Source organism: Phyllobates terribilis, unplaced genomic scaffold, assembly GCF_046119375.1.
Source record: "Phyllobates terribilis strain yellow unplaced genomic scaffold, ASM4611937v1 Scaffold_11__3_contigs__length_659146591, whole genome shotgun sequence".
In the NCBI taxonomy this organism is placed as follows: domain Eukaryota; kingdom Metazoa; phylum Chordata; class Amphibia; order Anura; family Dendrobatidae; genus Phyllobates; species Phyllobates terribilis.
Window position 1 is genome coordinate 4,930,940 of NW_027362771.1, and position 18,140 is coordinate 4,949,079.

An 18,140-nucleotide genomic window follows, 5' to 3' on the forward strand; every position below is an offset into this window, starting at 1 on the left:
TTAGCATGCTAAAGAAGATTCAAAGAGGGTGAGCTGCTATCAGTTTGCGTTCAGTCAATACCTTCAACCATTTCTGGTATATGAGTAACAGGATGGTTTTCAATGGCTAAAATCAATTAATAATGTCATTGCACAAACAGTCATTTCTTTGCTTTGTAAGGTGGAATTCTGAAATGTTTTGCTTTTCCCTGCTTTTTTTATCATGCTAAAGAAGATTCAAAGAGGGTGGCCTACTATCTTATTGTGTTCAGCCAATACCTTCAACCTTCTCTGGTACATGAGTAACAGGACGTTTTTCAATGGCGAAAATGAATGAATAATGTCATGGCACAAACAGTCATTTCTCTGCTTTGAAAGGTGAAATTCTGACATTTTTTGCTTTTTCCTGCTCCGTTAGCATACTAAAGAAGATACAAAGAGGGTGAGCTGCTATCTGTTTGCATTCAGCCAATACCTTCAACCATTTAAGGTATATGAGTAACAGGACGGTATTCAATGGCTAAAATGAATGAATAATATCATCACACAAAGAGTCATTTCTCTGCTTGGAAAGGTGGAATTCTGATATTTTTTGCTTTTTCCTGCTCCGTTATCATACTAAAGAAGATACAAAGAGGGTGAGCTGCTATCTGTTTGCATTCAGCCAATACCTTCAACCATTTAAGGTATATGAGTAACAGGACGGTATTCAATGGCTAAAATGAATGAATAATGTCATCACACAAAGAGTCATTTCTCTGCTTGGAATGGTGGAATTCTGAAATTTTTTGCTTTTTCCTGATCATTTTAGCATGCTAAAGAAGATTCAAAGAGGGTGAGATGCTATCTGTTTGAATTCAGCCAATACCTTCAACTATTACTGGAATATGAGTAGAGATGAGCGTTGTTCTACTCGAACTGTTCGCCAATCTCAAATTCAAGCTGTTTTGCGCGGTGTTCGAGCCGTTCGGCGAACACGAACAATTTGAGAAAAATTCGGCTGTTCGAGGTTATGTTCGATAACTGTTCGTGCACCAAAATCATAACTGGATTTTTTCTCAGTAATGATGAAAATTAATGTTAATACGCAGTTTGAGTGTACAGCGGGGTGGGGGGAGGGGCAGGGGATGGATCTCTGCAGGAACAATGAAGATCTCCATTTTTTTTTTCTCTTTCCCGCATTTACAGTGGGGAGGTGCAATCTGTCAGCCTATCAGCAGCGCACACACGGAGCGAAGTGCTTTTTTTCACACAAGCAAGGGCATGTGTCATTGGCAGTGTATGTCACATGTCCTTGCCCTATAAGACCAAGCCATTTTCCCCATCGCCACCATTTTCTCACTGCTGCAGCTGCGTGTTAGACGGCACCGCTGTTGCTGTGTGCGCTATACCTTGTTAATTTCAAGCCAATTTTCGCACAAATCTACAGATAGCTTGGGAGTAGGGAATAGTTGTGATTGCAGTCCTTTTAAGGACTAGGTTACAGCATTTCCTATGACTTTTATCAGGCAGGTCTGTGCTCTTAAATAGATAGATTGTGGGAGTAAAGACTAATTGTAATTGGAGTCCTTTTCAGGACTAGGTTACATCAGTTCTTATCAGTTTTTGCCAGGCAGGTCTGTGCCAGTGCTGTGCAAGTTTTTTTCACAGCATTTGGCTGAATCTAGCAAAGCTAATCCTTTTTGGCCTATTGCAGAGTGTGTTAGTCAGTGGAGTAGCCTATCTGTGTTGCAAGATATACCACCTGTGTATAGAATACCAATTTTTTTACTGCACCTAGTGAAGTAAAATCTTTTAGGCATAGCATCATTCTATTAGTCCATCTATACTGACCTCCATCAGTTTGCAAATTGAATATAATTTTTTTCTGCATCTAGCTCTGAAAAAATATTGGGCTTCTAGCTGTGTGTGGGACTGGTTGTATTAGTCCATCTATATTGACCTCCATCAGGTTGCAAACTGCATATATTTTTTTCTTCATCTACCTCTGAAAAAATATTGGGCTTCTAGCTGTGTGTGGGACTTGTTCTATTAATCCATCTATACAGACCTCCATCAGGTTGCAAACTGAATATATTTTTTTCTGCATCTACCTCTGAAAAAATATTGGGCTTCTAGCTGTGTGTGGGACTTGTTGTATTAGTCCATCTATACTGACCTCCATCAGGTTGCAAACTGAATATATTTTTTTCTGCATCTACCTCTGAAAAAATATTGGGCTTCTAGCTGTGTGTGGGACTTGTTCTATTAATCCATCTATACTGACCTCCATCAGGTTGCAAACTGAATATATTTTTTTCTGCATCTACCTCTGAAAAAATATTGGGCTTCTAGCTGTGTGTGGGACTTGTTCTATTAATCCATCTATACTGACCTCCATCAGGTTGCAAACTGAATATATTTTTTTCTGCATCTACCTCTGAAAAAATATTGGGCTTCTAGCTGTGTGTGGGACTTGTTGTATTAGTCCATCTATACTGACCTCCATCAGGTTGCAAACTGAATATATTTTTTCTGCATCTACCTCTGAAAAAATATTGGGCTTCTAGCTGTGTGTGGGACTTGTTCTATTAATCCATCTATACAGACCTCCATCAGGTTGCAAACTGAATATATTTTTTTCTGCATCTACCTCTGAAAAAATATTGGGCTTCTAACTGTGTGTGGGACTTGTTGTATTAGTCCATCTATACTGACCTCCATCAGGTTGCAAACTGAATATATTTTTTTCTGCATCTACCTCTGAAAAAATATTGGGCTTCTAGCTGTGTGTGGGACTTGTTCTATTAATCCATCTATACAGACCTCCATCAGGTTGCAAACTGAATATATTTTTTTCTGCATCTACCTCTGAAAAAATATTGGGCTTCTAGCTGTGTGTGGTACTTGTTGTATTAGTCCATCTATACTGACCTCCATCAGGTTGCAAACTGAATATATTTTTTTCTGCATCTAGCTCAGAAAAAATATTTGGCCTTCTAGCAGTGTGTGGGACTTTCTCTATTAGTCCATCTGTACTGACCTCCATCAGGTTGCAAACTGAATATAATTTTTTTCTGCATCTAGCTCTGAAAAAATATTTGGCCTTCTAGCAGTGTGTGGGACTTTCTCTATTAGTCCATCTATACTGACCTCCATCAGGTTGCAAATTAAAAATAATTTTTATCTGCATCTAGCTCTGAAAAAATATTTGGCCTTCTAGCAGTGTGTGGGACATTCTCTATTAGTCCATCTATACTGACCTCCATCAGGTTGCAAACTGAATATAATTTTTTTCTGCATCTAGCTCTGAAAAAATATTTGGCCTTCTAGCAGTGTGTGGGACTTTCTCTATTAGTCCATCTATACTGACCTCCATCAGGTTGCAAATTAAAAATAATTTTTATCTGCATCTAGCTCTGAAAAAATATTTGGCCTTCTAGCAGTGTGTGGGACTTTCTCTATTAGTCCATCTATACTGACCTCCATCAGGTTGCAAATTAAAAATAATTTTTATATGCATCTAGCTCTGAAAAAATATTTGGCCTTCTAGCAGTGTGTGGGACTTTCTCTATTAGTCCATCTATACTGACCTCCATCAGGTTGCAAATTGAATATAATTTTTTTCTGCATCTAACCCAGCCAATAGTTTTGGCCTAATACCACAGTTTGGCCACTCAGCTCTGCTCGGTTCCCATCCATTGTTTTTTTGTGCAAACAACTCCAGAGTTGTTAATTAGTTAACCACCAAAATGAGTGGAAAAAGGCCTGCTGCTGGTGGAAAGGGAAATAGGCGTGTTGGGAAGGGGAAAAAAGGTTGTGTCCGTGGGGTAGGTATTAAAGCAACAGTAACATCTACAGAAGAAAGACCATCTTCCAGCCAAACTAAAATGTCTACTTCTTTTAGCGGACAATGTGATAAGATCCCTTTCTTACGGCCACGCCAATTGCTACAAATTCCAGATGAGGCACAAAAACAGCAGGTGCTTCAACGGATATCAAGTGCTCCTTTAAGTGGGCTCTCCTCCACATCAACTTCAACATCACAAATACTCCAGTCCTCAAAGGTGTCACCCCAATCGCACTTGCTTCCTCACAGCTCCCAAATCTCCAGCTGCCCGTCTGAGTATGAGGTAGAACAGATGGTTGAGTCTGCAGAGCTGTTTACTCATACTATAGCCTGGGAATCAGAGGTCGACTCCAGCGCTTCTGTGAATCCAGACAAGGAAATGATCTGCACTGATGCCCAGAATCTTTATGAGTCGGATCCAGGACCAGACGCAGAAGGTTCTGACCATAATGTAGACCCTCATTCCCAAACTGTAACTCCTGTTGGTGGAGACAATGAGGAAGACGATGATAAGACTCAAATACCTGATTGGAGCGACAACTTTAGTTTTTTGTCAGGGCAGGAACAGGTTGGCTCTGAGGACGACGGGTGTGATAACGCACAGGGTGATGATGATGAGGTTGGAGATCCCACTTACTGTCAACCCACAGCCAGCCAAGAGATGAGGTCAGCAGAGGAGGTGGAGGAAGATGCTAGTGACGACGAGGTCAGGTTGCGCCTTCCTGGACAGAGACGTAGTACTGGAAGCACGTCAACAACTGCATCCTCAAACATAACTCTGCCTCTCACCACAAGTCGTGGTGGCTCTTCAGGTCGCATGGGTGCTAAGCCTTGCATAGCCTGGGCATTTTTTCAGATCGATAAAGATGACCCAACTCGTGTTATCTGTAACATTTGTCAGCAAAAGCTAAGTAGAGGCCAAAAAATACATAGTTTGAGTACTTCATGCATGAACCGGCACATGGACATGAAGCATAAGTTGCAGTGGGAAGCTCAGTGTGCTACAATGCGGCCTAGCCGGCCGGGCCAACCACCGTCTGCCATATCTTGTGCATCCGCGGCCTCTTCATCCTCTGTGACTGGGGGGACAGCAGTCACACCTGTTTTGGGGCGCAGACCTGCCACCTCTTTACCCGCAACAGCCAGCGTGATTGGCAGGTCATCATTTTCTTTGGAGGTGGTAACACCAGCTGGTGTTGAGCGCTGTCCGACATCGATAGCATCACCTTTGGATCAAGGCAACCTAACATGTCCACCTGCATCTTCCTCACAGACCGGCAGTTTGCCGGGGACACCCTTATCAACCCCGTCTAAGCACAATAGCCAGCCCTCGGTCCCTCAGATGTGGACAAGTAAAAGACCATTTCCTCCTAGCCATGAGAAAGCTAAGAGGTTGAATTTCACCATCTGCAAGTTCTTGGCTACAGAAATGCTGCCCTTCCGCCTGGTGGACACAGAGGATTTTCGAGACCTTATGTCCGTCGCAGTGCCCCAGTACCAGATGCCCAGTCGGCACTACTTCTCAAAGAAAGGTGTGACTGCGCTCCACCAGCATGTCGCACACAACATCACCGCTTCTTTGAGAAACTCTGTGTGTGACAGGGTGCATTTCACCACAGACACTTGGACGAGTAGGCATGGACAGGGGCGTTACATGTCGCTGACTGGGCACTGGGTAACTATGGTGACAGCAGGACAAGGGGCTGCTGTCCAAGTCTTGCCGTCCCCACGAGTTGTGCGTCAATCCTCTTTATGTCAAAGTTCCTCCACTGCTTCTGCCTCCTCAACCTCCTCTCGGTCTTCCACCTGCACCCAAAGCCTGTCTGGTCATGCCACAAGCTTTCTAACTGTGCAGAAGGGATCCTGCACACCTCCTTACTATGCTGGCAGTAGGGCTCAACGTCATCAGGCGGTTTTTACATTGAAATGTCTGGGAAATGTGAGTCACACAGCTGAGGAGTTGTGGTCAGCTCTGGAGAACCAATTTCATGAATGGTTGTCTCCACTGAACCTGAAACCAGGGAAGGCCGTGTGCGACAATGCTGCAAACCTGGGTGCGGCCCTTCTCCGGGGCAATGTCACACATGTGCCTTGTATGGCTCACGTGTTGAACCTGGTTGTCCAGCAATTTTTAGCCCACTATCCCAGACTAGATGGCCTTCTGCAGAGGGCACGGTCGCTGTGTGCTCACTTTCGCCATTCGCATCCCGCAGCTCAGCGACTTACATCTCTACAGAAGTCATTGGGCCTGCCACTTCACCGGCTAAAATGCGATGTGCCTACCCGGTGGAATTCAACTCTGCACATGTTGCAGCGACTGTGTCAGCACCGACAAGCCCTGGTGCAATACGTTCTGACGTATAGCCTAGGCCAACGAGATCCAGACGTGGGACAAATCACGCTGGAGGAGTGGTCTCAGATCAGGGACCTATGCACCCTTCTGTACAGTTTTGAAATGGCGACGAAGATGTTTAGTGCTGACGATGCCATTATCAGCATGACTATTCCGGTGATTTACATGCTGGAGCACATGTTAAACAGAATTCGGAGTCAAGTGGTGGCACAAGAGGAGGTGGAGGAAGTAGAGGAGGAGGAGTTGTATGCGGAAGGGCTAACATCTGCAAGGTCCAGACGGTCGGCAGCACCAAGGCGGCAGGCATGTGAGGGTGGGGGAGATGGTTTTACCAGGGCGCATGGTAGCAGCCAAACTAGTGAGGAAGGTGCAGGAGCCCAGGAAGAAGTGGAGAACGAACTGATGGAAGACTCATCAGATGAGGGAGACCTTGATCACATTTCTGTTGTGCGAGGTTGGGGGGAGAGGACAGAGGAAGGAAGCATGATTGTTACCTCGCCACCAACACAACAGGGACTTGGTGCTCCTGGATGCGCAACACACATGAGTGCCTTCTTGCTGCACTACCTGCAACATGACCCTCGAATTGTGAGAATTAGAAATAATCCTGACTACTGGGTTGCCACACTGTTAGATCCCCGATACAAAAGTAAATTTGCAGAAATTATTCCTGCCATAGAAAGGGATGCACGCATGCAGGAGTATCAGCAGAGACTGTTGCAGAATCTTACATGTGCTTTTCTACAAAATACCAGTGGTGCACGTAGTGAATCTCACAGTTCCAACTTGCCAACCGTGGGACCGTCAAGTGTTCAGCACTCAAACCGTAACAGAACCACAGTATCTGCTGGTAACATCAATTTTGCGGAATCATTTCACCACTTTTTTAGCCCATCCTTTGCAAGGCCACAGGAGACAAGAAGTCTGACACATAGTCAACGCCTAGAGACGATGGTACAGGAGTATCTCCAAGTAAACATTGAAGCCACGACTGTGTCACTGGACCCTTGCTCTTTTTGGGCTTCCAATCTGGATAAATGGCTGGAGCTAGCCACTTACGCCTTGGAGATCTTGTCATGCCCCGCAGCCAGCGTTCTGTCTGAACGTGTGTTCAGCGCTGCTGGTGGTGTGCTGACAGATAAGCGCACGCGGCTCTCCACTGATAATGTAGACAGACTCACGTTCATAAAGATGAACAAATCATGGATCCGAAATGACTTTTCTACCCCTGTGTCATCCTGGGGAGAGTAAAAGCTTGATGATTGGTTAAAATCACCCTACCAACCGTTTTAAGCTTTCAAATTACTAATCATGTTTATCTGTATCTTGGCTGGAAAATAATTTGGGCTTTGTAGCAGTGTGCAGCACTGATTCTATTAGGCCATCTATAATAAGCTCCACCAGATTTAAAATTACTAATCATGTTTATCTGTATCTTGACTGGAAAATAATTTGGGCTTTGTAGCAGTGTGCAGCACTGATCCTATTAGGCCATCTATACTAAAGCTTCACCAGATTTAAAATTAATAATAATTTTTAGCTGCATCTAGCCCGGAAAATAATTTTGGGGCTCCGAGATGCGCAAGACACATAAGTGCCTTCTTGCTGCACTACCTGCAGCATGACCCTAATATTGTCAGAATTCGAAGTAATCATGACTACTGGGTTGCCACACTCTTAGATCCCCCAAACTTTTCGATCAACCTTTTCATTTTAATAAAGACCAAAAAAATGGTCATTTTTGAAATTATAAGCATTAGCAGGTTGTTAGAAACTGAAATCAAACAGTTTTCAACTCAAAACTTTATTCTAGGTGATGTTACATTTTCACATAGGACCCCTTGTTCGAAAGGAGCTTCTGAACTCTCTCGTCCATTGAATTTGTCAGGTTTTGGATGGTTTCTGCTTCAATTGTTTTGCATGAGGACAGAATACCCTCCCAGAGCTGTTGCTTAGATGTGAACTGCCTCCCGCCATCATAGACACTCCTTTTAATGATGCTCCAAAGGTTCTGAATGGGGTAGAGGTCAGGGGAGCATGGGGGTCACACCATAAGTTTGTCCCCTTTTATGCCCATATCAGCCAGAGATGCAGATGTTTTATGTGCAGCATGAGATGGTGCATTATCATGCAGAAAAATGATCTTGCTGTGAAATACACGGTTCTTCTTCTTGAACCATGGCAGGAAGTGCTGTTTGAGAAAATCCACATACATTATGGAGTTCATCTTTAGCGCCTTCAGGGATCCTAAAGGGGCCGACAATCTCTCTCCCCATGATTCCAGCCCAAAACATTACTCCACCTCCTCCTTGTTGGCGCTGTAGCCGTGTTTGCGTGGGGTGTCCATCAACCAGCCATCCTCCACTCCATCCATCTGGACCATCGAGCGCTGCATGGCACTCATCCGTGAACAAAACAGTTTTGAAATCATTCTTCATGTAATGTTTGGCCCACTGGAGCCATTTCTGCTTGTGTGAAGTGGATAGACGAGGTCGACAGGATGGCGTATGCACAGCTGCAAACCTCTGAAGGACCCTGCATCTTGTTGTTCGGGGGACGTTGGAGGCACAAGCAGCTTCAAAAACTTGTCTGCTGCTATGACAAGGCTTTTTTGCCGCTGCTCTTTCAACCTGACGTAATTGCCTGTAGGAAAGAGTCCTCAATTTGCCCTTATCAGCACGCACATGTGTGTACTGTGAATCAGCTACATACTTCTTGATTGCCAAGACACTTCATCCTGATCATCGCACAATGTTGATTGTAGTCATGCCTTGACCTAAACACTCCACAATTTGTTGCTTCTCAGCAGCCGACACATCCTTTTTCTTTCCCATTTTGGCAGAAAATGTAGGCTGCTTAATAATGTGAGACAGCCTTCTTAAGTAGTCTTGCCTTTCATTGGACACACCTGCCAAACTAATTAGCACAGGTGTCTGCAATTGCTTACAGTGATATAAAGAGCCCTGACACACATCACCATCAATGAGTTTAACTGACAAACAAACAAATTCTTCCCTTATCACTCCTAAACACTTTTTGCATAATAATTTGGAACACAGTGTACATGTGCTTTTCCACAAAACACCAGTGGTTCACGTAGTGAATCTTACAGTTCTAACTTGCCAACCGTGGTCTGTATGGAGTTGTTCAATAAAGGGCCCAAAATTAAGATAACATAGATGGGAGAGGTCTCTATGAATAGGAATTCCTAAGTATTTGATACCCTGTGAGGGCCAGGCAAAGGGAAAGTTGGACTGGATGGAATCCTATATGGATTTGGGGAGGGAGACATCGAGGGCCTCAGACTTCGCTGCATTGATTTTAAAATTTGACCATGTAACAAAGTGATCTATTTCAGCCATAACAGCATGGATGGATATATGTGATTGAGTGATATATACTAGGACATCATCAGCAAATAGAGAGCACTTGTATTCGGTGCCTCCCACCTCAATCCACCTAATATTGGGGTTATGGCGAATTGATGAGAGCAGGTGCTCCGTCACTAGGATGTATAAGAGAGGGGACAGAGAACATCCCTGACTTGTCCCATTGGTGATTGTGAAAGGTGATGAAAATGTTCTGACGCGCCCCCTGGGCCTTGGGACACCCGGAGCAGGACCCTTTTTGGTGGATGCTGGTGGTTGTAGTCTCCGTGGCGGCAACCCGGTTCCGTGGCTCAGGGCAGTCAAACCAGTGGCGGAACTATTTATGTGGTTTTGATGTTTAAATGTCCGACTACGCCACCCGTGGATTGCGGTCAGAGTGAACCGCCGCTGCAGGGCAGACCGCTGAGGCTGGTGTTGTGGGTGCAGCAGAGCGTAGCATAACTCCCCAGGGGAGGAGTATAGCCTCAGGGCAGTGTATGCGGATGATGGGGGTGATGGTGCAGGGCAGCAGCAGTAATGACACGGAGTCAGTGATGCAGTCCAGGGCCTTTACTCACAGTTCTTATTATCCAGACCACGTCTGCAGGTAACGGCTGCCCACGTCGTACTGTGCTCACCAGGTGAGGGGCTCAGACAACTCCCAGATAACTTTGGAGTGCTTCACAGGACCCCCTTTGTGTGTCCTTTGTCTGGCCTTTCTTACCAACCCTTCTGTCCGGCTGCCTCGGGCCTCCTCTTGGTAAACTTGGCGCCAGTTTCCCTGACCCTATGTGGTGCCTTCCTAGCGGGTGTAGCGAGGGGCTGCGCCACATAAAATGTCACAACCTCCTGTTTCTAGCTGAGGGTCGTTTCCTGCCTCCACTAGTTTCGGGGACCGGTCTCCCCCTTTGGCCTGACCCCTCCACGCAGGTGGATTCGGGCGTGCGGTGGCGACTCGCCCGTCCGCACCCCTGAGATCCCTTCGTTCCTCGTTCCTGGAGCCTTCTCCGCTCCTCTTCCTTCCTTCTCCCTCTTCCAGGCCTGGGCCTCTGTTACTAGGACCGCCTCCGGAGCAGAGCTCATGCAGAGCCCCTGCTCCCTGCCACTTCTGCTCAGACTTCTCTGCACTGAACTAAGATGGTGCCCACCTTTTATACTCCCTTCTCAATGCACCCAGGAACTGCTTCCTCCCTGCTCCTGCACTACAGGGTTCCCCTTCCTCAGTGTTCCCTCCCCCCACTCCAGCCAGGGACAGGGACTGTCGTGCCCATCTCAGGGGCATATTGGTCTCCCTGCCCCACGGCAATGTGGTGTAATGCATGCAGGTGTCGGGTCCTGATCCACACTACATCCTTACCTGAGAGTGAGATATCACACCTCTGGGTGAGGTGCAATACCTCTGTAGCAACCAAGCCCTCAGGGTGCTACAGTTCCATTTATCTTCAGCCTAGGTGACGTATTGCGATACAGGGCCGTGATTTTGGCTATAAAAGGGTCCCCGAGACCCCTACCCCAAGCTTTTTAAGAGAATCATATATGGCGTGCCAGGAGACTCTATGGAATGCTTTCTCAGCATCCAACGAGAGTATCTAATTACAAATTTTTAACTGCATCTAGCCCAGGAAATACTTTGTGCCTAGTAGCAGTGTCTGCTAGTCAGCGGATTATCCCGGCTGTTAACCAAGCTACACCACCTGTAGTTTGGACACTTAATTTTTTCAAAGGAAATGCTTCGGGACCACGGGATACTCAGTGAAGAGCATCAGGAGGCACCCCAAGGCATAGGGGCTGGGACTGGCAGTAGGATGCCTTGCGGTGGACAGCCGAGCTCGATCCTTTTAAAAGCTTTTTAACTGCAGCAGCTTTAGTGGACGCTACTGGAGCTGGAATTACGCGGCTGCTGGCATGAGACTTGCCCTCCAATAGATCCTTGTAAATGGATTTAAAGTGTATTCATTCAAATTAGAGAGACAATTTAAATTAAAAAGCTTAGAGCTGCCTCCACCACAGGGGGGCTCGCTCGACCCACCAGCGGACAGGCACCAGTATTGGGAGAGGGGGGCTGGCCGTCAGGGTTCACCGCGGCTCTGGCACAAACCCGGCGACGCGGAGGTGGCACGGGCAGGAGCGGACTGAACGTGTCGGCTTCTCACTTTTTGGATTTTAGAAGGGCATGACATGCCTATATCTGTGTCTCCCCCTCCTTTTACTCCTCCACCTCTTTTCTTTTAGCATGACTATATGTACTTGTCACTTTTCCATGTGTTAGTTGTGTCTTCTGAGCAGTTTGTCAGCTTTTGGACACTTTTGAAGGTGTTTTCTATGTGTTTCTATGTGTTTTTGTTTGCCTGCCATTGGTTTTAACGGTGTTCGAAGGTGTTCGACGAACAGTTCGACGAACAGTTCGGCGAACACACGGGTGTTCGAAGAACCGAACCGAACTCGAACACTACGGGGGTGGCTCAACACTAAATATGAGTAACCGGATGGCTTTCAATGGCTAAAATCAATGAATGATGTCATTGCACAAACAGTCATTTCTCTGCTTGGAAAGATAGAATTCTCAAATGTTTTGCATTTTCCTACTCATTTTAGCATGCTAAAGAAACTCAAAGAGGGTGAGCTGCAATCTGTTTGCGTTCAGCCATCACCTTCTACCATATCTGGTATATGAGTAACAGGACGGTTTTCAATGGCTAAAATCAATGAATAATGACATAGCACAGTCATTTCTCTGCTTGGAAAGGTGGAATTCTGAATTTTTTTGCTTTTTCCTGCTCCGTTAGCATGCTAAAGAAGATTCAAAGAGGGTGAGCTGCTATCTGTTTGCGTTCAGCCAATACCTTCAAACATTTCCGGTATATGAGTAACAGGATGGTTTTCAATGGCTAAAATCAATGAATGATGTCATTGCACAAACAGTCATTTCTCTGCTTGGAAAGATGGAATTCTCAAATGTTTTGCTTTTTCCTGCTCACTTTAGCATGCTAAAGAAGATTCAACGAGGGTGAACTGCTATCTGTTTGTGTTGAACCAATGCCTTCAAACATTTCCGGTATATGAGTAACAGGATGGTTTTCAATGGCTAAAATAAATGAATAATATCATTGCACAGTCATTTCTCTGCTTGGAAGGGTAGAATTCAGAAAAATTTTTGATTTTTCCTACTCCTTTTAGCATGCTAAAGAAGATTCAAAGAGGGTGAGCTGCTATGTGTTTGCGCTCAGCCAAAAACTTCAACCAATTCTGGTATATGAGTAACAGGACGTTTTTTTCAATGGCTAAAATCAATGAATAATGTCATTACACAAACAGTCATTGATCTGCTTTGAAAGATGGAATTCTGAATTTTTTTGCTTTTTCCTGCTCCTTTTTTCATGCTAATGAAGATTCAAAGAGGGTGGGCTGCTATCTCTTTCTTTTCAGCCAATACCTTCAACCATTTCTGGTATATGACTAACAGGACGGTTTTCAATGGCTAAAATCAGAGAATAATGTCATTTCTCAGTCATTTCTCTGCTTTAAAAGGTGGAATTCTGAAATTTTTTACTTTTTCTTGCTCCTTTTAGCATGCTAAAGAAGATTTAAAGAGGGTGAGCTGCTGTCTGTTTGCATTCAGCCAATACCTTCAACCATTTCTGGTATATGAGTAACAGGACGGTTTTCAATGCCTAAAATCAATGAATAATGTAATTGCACAAACAGTCATTTCTCTGCTTGGAAAGGAGGAATTTTGAATTTTTTTTGCTTTTTCCTGCTCATTCTAGCATGCTAAAGAAGATTCAAAGAGGGTGAGCTGCTATCTGTTTGTGTTGAGCCAATACCTTCAACCATTTCTGGTATATGAGTAACAGGACGGTTTTCAATGGATAAAATAAATGAATAATATCATTGCACAGTCATTTCTCTGCTTGGAAGGGTAGAATTCAGAAAAATTTTTGATTTTTCCTACTCCTTTTAGCATGCTAAAGAAGATTCAAAGAGGGTGAGCTGCTATGTGTTTGCGCTCAGCCAAAAACTTCAACCAATTCTGGTATATGAGTAACAGGACGTTTTTTCAATGGCTAAAATCAATGAATAATGTCATTACACAAACAGTCATTGATCTGCTTTGAAAGATGGAATTCTGAATTTTTTTGCTTTTTCCTGCTCCTTTTTTCATGCTAATGAAGATTCAAAGAGGGTGGGCTGCTATCTCTTTCTTTTCAGCCAATACCTTCAACCATTTCTGGTATATGACTAACAGGACGGTTTTCAATGGCTAAAATCAGTGAATAATGTCATTTCTCAGTCATTTCTCTGCTTTAAAAGGTGGAATTCTGAAATTTTTTACTTTTTCTTGCTCCTTTTAGCATGCTAAAAAAGATTTAAAGAGGGTGAGCTGCTGTCTGTTTGCATTCAGCCAATACCTTCAACCATTTCTGGTATATGAGTAACAGGACGGTTTTCAATGCCTAAAATCAATGAATAATGTCATTACACAGTCATTTCTCTGCTTGGAAAGGAGGAATTTTGAATTTTTTTTGCTTTTTCCTGCTCATTCTAGCATGCTAAAGAAGATTCAAAGAGGGTGAGCTGCTATCTGTTTGTGTTGAGCCAATACCTTCAACCATTTCTGGTATATGAGTAACAGGACGGTTTTCAATGGCTAAAATCAATGAATAATGTCATTACACAGTCATTTCTCTGCTTGGAAAGGTGGAATTCTGAATTTTTTTTCCTTTTTCCTGCTCCTATTAGCATGCTAAAGAAGATTCAAAGAGGGTGAGCTGCTATCTGTTTGCGCTCAGCCAATACCTTCAACCATTTAAGGTATATGAGTAACAGGACGGTATTCAATGGCTAAAATGAATGAATAATGTCATTACACAAACAGTCATTTCTCTGCTTGGAAAGGTGGAATTCTGAAATTTTTTGCTTTTTCCTGCTCCTTATAGCATGCTAAAGAAGATTCAAAGAGGGTGAGCTGCTATCTGTTTGAATTCAGCCAATACCTTCAACTATTTCTGGAATATGAGTAACAGGACGGTTTTCAATGGCTAAAATAAATGAATGATGTCATTGCACAAACAGTCATTTCTATGCTTGGAAAGGTGGAATTCTGAAATTTTTTGCTTTTTACTGCTCATTTTAGCATGCTAAAGAAATTCAAAGAGGGTGAGCTGCAATCTGTTTGCGTTCAGCCATCACCTTCTACCATTTCTGGTATATGAGTAACAGGACGGTTTTCAATGGCTAAAATCAATGAATAATGTCATTGCACAGTCATTTCTCTGCTTGGAAAGGAGGAATTCTGAATTTCTTTGCTTTTTCCTCCTCCGTTAGCATGCTAAAGAAGATTCAAAGAGGGTGAGCTGCTATCTGTTTGTGTTCAGCCAATACCTTTAACCATTTCTGGTATATGAGTAACAGGATGATTTTTCAATGACTAAAATCAATGAATAATGTCATTGCACAAACAGTCATTGATCTGCTTGGAAAGGAGGAATTCTAATTTTTTTTGCTTTTTCATGCTCCTTTTATCATGCTAAAGAAGATTCAAAGAGGGTGGGCTGCTATCTCTTTGTTTTCAGCCAATACCTTCAACCATTTCTGGTATATGAATAACTGAACGGTTTTCAATGGCTAAAATCAGTGAATAATGTCATTGCTCAGACATTTCTCTGCTTTGAAAGGTGGAATTCTGAATTTTTTTGCTTTTTCCTTCTCCTTTTAGCATGCTAAAGAAGATTTAAAGAGGGTGAGCTGCTGCCTATTTGCGTTCAGCCAATAACTTCAACCATTTCTGGTATATGAGTAACAGCACATTTTTCAATGTCTAAAATGAATGAATAATGTCATTGCACAAGCAGTCAATTCTCTGCTTGGAAAGGTGGAATTCTGACATGTTTTGCTTTTTCCTGCTCCTTTTAGCATGCTAAAGAAGATTCAAAGAGGGTGAGCTGCAATCTGTTTACTTTATGCCAATACCTTCATCCATTTCTGGTATATGAGTAGCAGGACGGTTTTCAATGGCTAAAATGAATGAATAATGTCATTGAACAAACAGTCAATTCTCTGCTTGGAAAGGTGAAATTCTGAAATGTATTGATTTTTCCTGCTCCTTTTAGCATGCTAAAGAAGATTCAAAGAGGGTGACCTGCTATCTGTTTGCATTCAGCCAATACCTTCAATGATTTCTGGTATATGAGTATCAGGTCGGTTTTCAATGTCTAAAATCAATAAATATTGTCATTGAACAAACAGTCATTTCTCCACTTGGAAAGGTGGAATTCTGAAATTTTTTGCTTTTCTTGCTCATTTAAGCATGCTAAAGAAGATTCAAAGAGGGTGAACTGCTATCTGTTTGCGTTTAGCCAATACCTTCAACCAATTCAGGTGTATGAGTAACAAGACTTTTTCAATGGCGAAAATCAATGAATAATGTCATTGCACAAACATTCATTTCTCTGCTTGGAAAGGTGGAATTCTGATATTTTTTGCTTTTTCCTGCTCCTTTTAGCATGCTAAAGAAGATTCAAAGAGGGTGAGCTGCTATCTGTTTGCGTTCAGCCAATACCTTCAACCATTTCTGGTATATTAGTAACAGCACGTTTTTCAATGGCTAAAATCAATGAATAATGTCATTGCACAAATAGTCATTTCTCTGCTTGGAAAGGTGGAATTCTGAAATTTTTATCTTTTTCCTGCTCCTTTTAGTATGCTAAAGAAGATTCAAAGAGGGTGAGCTGCTATATGTTTGCATTCAGCCAATACCATCAACCAGTTCTGCTATATGAGTAACAGGACGGTTTTCAATGGCTAAAATGATTGAATAATGCCATTGCACAAACAGTCAATTCTCTGCTTGGAATGGTGGAATTCTGAAATGTTTTGCTTTTTACTGCTCCTTTTAGAATGCTAAAGAAGATTCAAAGAGGGTGAGCTGCTATATCTTTGCATTCAGCCAATACCTTCAACCATTTCTGGTATATGAGTAACAGGATGTTTTTCAATGGCAAAAATCAATGAATAATATCATTGCACAAACAGTCATTTCTCTGCTTGGAAAAGTGGAAATCTGAATTTTTTTTGCTTTTTCCTGCTCCTATTTTCATACTTAAGAAAATTCAAAGAGGGTGAGCTGCTAACTTTTTGCGTTTAGCCAATACCTTCAACCAATTCAGGTGTATGAGTAACAAGACTTTTTCAATGGCTAAAATCAATCAATAATGTCATTGCACAAACAGTCATTTCTCTGCTTGGAAAGGTGAAATTCTGATTTTTTTTCCTATTTCCTGCACCTATTAGCATGCTAAAGAAGATTCAAAGAGGTTGAGCTGCTATCTGTGTGCGTTCAGGCAATACCTTCAACCGTTTCTGGTATATGAGTAACAGCACATTTTTCAATGGCTAAAATCAATGAATAATGTCATTGCACAAACAGTCATTTCTCTGCTTTGAAAGGTAGAATTCTGAATTTTTTTGCTTTTTCCTGCTCCTTTTAGCATGTAAAAGAAGATTCAAAGAGGGTGAGCTGCTATCGGTTTGTGTTGAGCCAATTCCTTCAACCATTTCTGGTATATGAGTAGCAGGACGGTTTTCAAATGCTAAAATCAATGAATAATGTCATTGCACAAACAGTCATTTCTCTGCTTGGAAAGGTGGAATTCTGAAATTTTTTGCTTTTTCCTGCTCCTTTTAGCATGCTAAAGAAGATATAAAGAGGGTGAGCTGCTATCTGCTTGCATTCAGCCAATACCTTCAACCATTTCTGGTATATGAGTAACAGCACATTTTTCAATGCCTAAAATCAATGAATAATGTAATTTCACAAACAGTCATTTCTCTGCTTGGAAAGGTGGAATTCTGTATTTTTTTTTGCTTTTTCCTGCTCCTTTTAGCGTGCTAAAGAAGATTCAAAGAGGGTGAGTTGCTGACTGTTTGCGTTCAGCCAATACCTTCAACCATTTCTGGTATATGAGTAACTCCTTTTAGCATGCTAAAAAAGATTCAAAGAGGGTGAGCTGCTATCTCTTTGCGTTCAGCCAATACCTTCAACCATTTCTGGCATATGAGTAACAGGACGGTTTTAATGGCTAAAATCAATGAATAATGTCATTGCACAAACAGTCATTTCTCTGCTTGGAAAGGTGGAATTCTGAATTTTTTTTGCTTTTTCCTGCTCCTTTTAGCGTGCTAAAGAAGATTCAAAGAGGGTGAGTTGCTTTTCCTTTGCGTTCAGCCAATACCTTCAACCATTTCTGGTATATGAGTAACAGGACATTTTTCAATGGCTAAAATCAATGAATAATGTGTAATGCACACGCCCGGGCTGAGCGGCGTGTGCGTGCGATTCCACTGGACCGTGCCGGAGAGTGAATGCCTGGGGGGGGCGTAACTAGGTATTCACCCGATCCGACCAGGGTCGCACGACGGCATACGACGCCAGTGCACCAAGGAGGAACCGAGCAGAGGGACCAGGTGCTACTCCAGGACAGACCCCGGATACGGCTGTTGACCCACACAGGGGAATACAGGAACAGACTGGTGGGAATAGGCAGGCACGACTGGTATGCAGGCAGGCGGGTATGCAGGCAGGGGGGTACAGGCAAGCACGGCTAGAGTGCAG